At 29.2% G+C, this 5,660-nt stretch overlaps 1 long non-coding RNA gene across 1 annotated transcript; it reads left to right on the forward strand.

Annotated features, from left to right (window-relative positions):
• The first annotated feature begins 288 nt into the window (after window positions 1-288).
• Window positions 289-2,060, forward strand: LOC145047704 (uncharacterized). The gene is made up of 2 exons (XR_013682341.1): window positions 289-1,071; window positions 1,256-2,060. It is a non-coding gene; the product is annotated as an uncharacterized LOC145047704 (long non-coding RNA).
• The last annotated feature ends 3,600 nt before the right edge of the window (window positions 2,061-5,660 follow it).

Here is a 5,660-nt window from a genome sequence, read left to right on the forward strand (position 1 = left end):
AAAGGGAAGTGATTCGTACATAACAGTTTTTTGCCGTACACAACAATTTATGCATTATAGAGTTGTACAATACAACACTTTAAAGCACAAATTGTTGTGTATGGAAAAAAGTGTTGTGTACGAATCAGTTCCAATTATCAAATCTTCATTTTTAATAAAAGAAACCATATTCCACGTGTCATTCATCTCAATGCATATTTCGCCCATTGTTAATTTACCCTTTTGCCCTTCGTTTAAATGTGAAATACCGATTACACCTGTTCTTCCTCACCTAGAAACTTTCAATGCTAAATAATTGGTCTTATTATTTCTCTCATTATTCAGTAAAATCAGTTGCACAATTACATCCCTTTCCTTATAAATCGCAACAAAGTAACATCTAAAATCAAATCTGCTATGTTAATTAGTATCTTTTCCTTCTCTTCTTTCTTCATCTCTTGTTGTTTCTTCCCATGGATACCGTTACACGAGCATAAATTTCATAAAGCCAAAAACAAAAATCGATTTCGTCGTTTGGCATACACGTACTCATTTGAATCGGCCGCTTGAAGGATTCCACATCTCCTTCTCTCAACCTGCAGTCATAACCGATGGTTCCACTTCTGAGTTTGATTTTGGCATTTGGTGATCTTCTTTTTCAATTTGTGGCGGTCAACAGATCGTTAGGTCGTCACCGCCTTTGTCAATTCGGGAACACCATTTGATTTTTGAAGCTTAGCTATGGACAATCGAGGTATTTAGGTATGGATAGACCGTACAAGAATCCATCATAGTATAATCAGATGCAACTGAAATCTCCTGCTATAATTTCCTTTTCGTTCATTGTTGCTTAAAGTGGTTTCATGAATCCTAATCCTCTACCATGTGTTTTCTTTAATTTTTACTCATTATCTGCATCGAATCCTTTTCTTCTTGCATCGTGGCGTTATTTCTCAACAAGTTCATAAAGGAGAAAGAGGGGTTTTTCCCTCCTATTTGTAGCCCTAAAATACTGATAAGCTCATCAACTGGGCCGAATTCTCTTCTCAACTCAATATATTCGTCTTCTTTCTTACTAACTTGGGTTGGCAGGTATGTGTTGTCTTTATGCCTCTGTGTTCAGATTATGGATTTGTTCATATTATATAATTTCATATCTTTCATTTATACCCTTCTTGAAGCAAAGAGTTAAAATTGATACCGCCAAAGACGTCCTTTGGCTGCTAAATAAGTATAATGTGTCTGTATTTTCTAATCTCAATTGATTTTCTTGTAGGGTTACGTTTTTCTGATTTGCAATCTGTGTGTGAGTAGGTGAAATATTTATTGCTGGTAAGACTGATATAAACTTACAAAATACACTATGAAGAAATTGCTAAAAATGAAATCCTAACCCTAATTTCAAACTTGCTGCTGAGGAAGTTGCAGGTAATGAAAAACGATGGTCCTACTTATTTATATTTTTTGCATTCCTTAATGACTATGATGCTCTAGGTGATGTGTATACAATGAAAACTGATTTCGAACTTTTATTACTTATGTAAAATATTGATTAGTAGTATAAGCACCATACCTAATTTTGAATTGGCCATATGTTGATAGGTTTTGGGGATATTTTGTTCTTTCTGGTAATCATCCATTTGGTGCTCGCTGTGTGGAATTCGTTGGGCTATTATTCATAATCATAGTCATAATGTGTTCATATATATATATATATATATATATATATATATATATATATATATATATATATATATCTGTTTTTCTGGAGCTATCTGGTATAAATAATCTATGTTAGTTGCTATTTTGGCGAATATCATAAAGTTTATTACCATTTTAGGTTGGTAGCGTGGCTTCTCTTGAGTTTAATAGCTCCTGTTTTATCGGACTTTGGAATCATCTAATGTGAGTGTCCCCTCCTGAAGTTTGTTAATATACGTTTTCTCTTCTATTTCGGTGTAAGTGTATGTTTTCTAGCTGGAAATTGTATTTTTTTTGGTCTCTGTATATATTTCTTTGTGCCAGTTTCTTGTGATATTGTTAATAAATTAAAATACAGTGTATGATTGTTTGTTTGTAAAGGGGCTTGACTCATCACATCTAACCCACAAGGTGTTGTGTTAAAATCTCTTGTTAAGTTATTTGTAGTTCATATGAATTACTGAAATTTGACTCTTATAAATTTCAACACTAACTTGATCGGTTGATCATTGGAAATCTCTTCAAATTGTGAGATTCGATTCTTATTTCAAAAACTGATCATTCATTATCTAACCCACCATCTTCAAATGACTTGATAACTATCGTTTAAATCTATTTTTGAACATTTTAGATTTAAAGGTTGATTGTTTGTGACTTAATAACAATTTAATATATATATAATTGTACCAGTAAATATGAGTTTAAACGTTGATTTGTTTATTTTGTTTTATTACCAATATTTAAAATGAGTGAAAACTTAAATAATTAGAGTACCTCTTATACCTAACGTTTGAAAATTAAAACGAATTAACTTTAAAATAATTATTTATATCAAAAAGATTGAAATTAAAAATGAATTATGTAATTTTAAATATTCATTTCGATTGAGAAAAGTAATAATCATTTATGATATATATATATATATATATATATATATATATATATATATATATATATATATATATATATATATATATCATACGTAAAAAAATCTTTGAAAATTTATGATTTAGGACTATTTTTTGTTATCTTAAACAATATTTATTTATTACTTAATGTTTTTCCCAAAACAATAATATATATATATATATATATATATATATATATATATATATATATATATATATATATATATATATATATATATATATATATACTTTTGTTTCTTTCTTTCTTTTTTTTGTTTTTTTTGTTTTTTTTAATCTTATGTTAAGTACATTGTTTGTTTTAAAAGCATTTTAGGTATTAATTAAAAATAACCACTATAGATTTATGAACATAACATTCAATTTAATAAAATTTTATAAATTTTTTATCCTTGGTTTCCACGGATTGTAACCTAGTAAAATAAGAAAAATGAATGGCATACCCTTTTTTACCTATGTGCATTTAAGTTTGATCATCATATTTGTTGTGTTTTTTTAAATTACCAAGTTTATATAAGTTAGCAAAATTGGTTAAAATCGATAACTTATTAAGGTCACACATTAGAATATATCAATTTTTTAGTAAACCTTAAGCAATGCCAACCAACGTGGAAGATATGAAGATGGTTATAAGATAAAGGATCACACTACGCCTTACTTCAAATTACTAACATCTGGTTCTTACACCATCACTAACAGTTGAAGGAATTGAATTTGATAAGGATGAAAAACTTTCAAACCTCAGTTAGATAAACAACCATATATCCAAAACCTACATAAATAATAAAACCACAAATAATTTTTTTAAACCATTCATTCCATATTTTGCTTTAAGTACTCAACAATTTCATCTTATAACTGAGCTATATTTTCCCGGTCCACTGCAATACCATGATGTTCTTCAACCTGGTCTCCATTAGCATCAACACGCACATGGTTATTTCAAAACAACGTATATACACATTCTAGAAAGCAAAATATCCATCATTATCAAAAATACGAAGTTCATAATCTCAATTAATGTCACCGGTTTTTACCGATAGATTTTATAGGTTATAACACAAAGCATGAGCTGAAATAATTTAACCCTTAAGTTCACATACAACCTATTTGAATCTAATTTTTCTCTGTTAATAGCAATAATCTATGAACATCAAGAACCTTAAGGAGGCCCTACTATAATTGAAACTAACAAGGGATTAGGGTTTACATACCTTTTCTTTATTATACCAAATAATGAAATCAATTACTTTCTACAAATGTCTTGGAAATCTAACACAAGAAATCTAATGTCTCTAGCAATTAGAACACTTGAGGATAGAGGATGAAAATTTTCAGCTATCCTTCTTGGATTAAGAGTGGACGAAAACCAATAGGCAAGGGGTTTTGTTTATAGTTGATGTGCACTAAATATACCTATCTAGCTTTAAATATATAAATCTAACTACTTATCTATTAATGCACGAAGTGTACCTAGTTAGTTTATAGTATAGTAAAGTAAGTTGGGTATCTAACACAGTGAACGAATTCAGTATACTAAAATAATTACTAAAAATTAATCTAAAATCAAACAATAATAAAAAGGGTTTTAATATGATTTTGCAAGTTCAGATTAACTTAAAACTAAACACTCAACCAAAAACGATTGTAAACAAGATTAAGAAGACATTTCTATTTAGCTTTAAATCCACCCATTTCCTATGTGTAGTTTCTAAGTATGGATTTATTAAGTTGATTACCAACTTAAATATAATTAGCAGTCTAGATCCGATCTACTAATATTTTCACCAATTCATGAACTACTATGTAATGAGTGTACACAAGCAAACCCATAATTGATTATTAATGATAATTAGGCTATGTAAGATATATCTAAGATAATTATCTATGACAAAGGCAATTAATTAAACACAATTATGATCAAATTATGTTATCCAAACACGGCTAAAGTTGTTACCTTATCACTTAATCTAATATGTGATTAATCCAAGCTCTAACAATTTAATGATCATAAACTACTAGGTAAACAAGTTCATGTAATTCAAATGGTCAATAAAATACATTTAACTTAAATCAAAGCAATAAAGATGCAAACTTTAGCATACTAGGTAATGATAATCAAACACTTGCATAAACCACTTCATAAAATTCAAGCTTAAGAAACTAACACATAGTATTAGGGTTCATCTACACTAAACGAAAGTCTACAAAATTAGCTACTCATGGAAGAAACTAAATACACAAAATCATAAGAATTCGACATGATTGAATCAATTCAAACAGAATGTGAAGTGTGATCTTCAAATCTTCAATCTTTAAAGGTTCTATCTTCCAAAAGCTTGTTTTTCGCTCTTCTCTGGCTTCTGATTTCGACTATTACTCCATAAAATCGGATCCAACCCTCCTAAAATCAAATATGTAAAGGAGAATTTATAGTTTCCTTAAATCGTATCTCACGTCGTGAGAATTAGGGTCACACGTTGTGAGATTAGTAGAAATTCGTAGTTGCCACGAAAACGAAAGTCGTCCGAAATTTTGTCTAGTTTTCAGTTATTTTGAATCTCGTCAATTGGAGTTACGAGTCATGAGATATGGTCAAAATACTGACAAGGGGTCAAGCTGTCCAACAACATCATTTTTGTATCTTTTTCAGCTCCAGTCCTCCAATTATCCAACTTTTGTCGGTTTCGGTCCTTATCTTTGAGAATGTCTACTTTTGGCTGCAAAATACAATGGAAACCTAATTTGAAAATAAGATTATTATTTCAAATTTGGTAATTACCCAACTCTTTAATTATCTTTAAGGATTAATCTAAAACCCTTAAAACGAACTCCCCAAAACCGTCTATGACCCATGGAAGGTTCTGGAACCCTTCTTGTTCAACTATTGAACAATTACAATACAAATCTCTGCACTTTTAATTAATCCAATTAAGCCCAAAATTAATTCAAATTAATTTTTGATTAATTACTAATTCAATAATACCATTTCTAATTAATATATTAATCTCATAATATCTTACAAATTATTTATTAATCATATAATAAATCAAT

The sequence above is a fragment of the Lactuca saligna genome, chromosome 5, assembly GCF_052625555.1.
Source record: "Lactuca saligna cultivar CGN05327 chromosome 5, ASM5262555v1, whole genome shotgun sequence".
Lineage (NCBI taxonomy): Eukaryota > Viridiplantae > Streptophyta > Magnoliopsida > Asterales > Asteraceae > Lactuca > Lactuca saligna.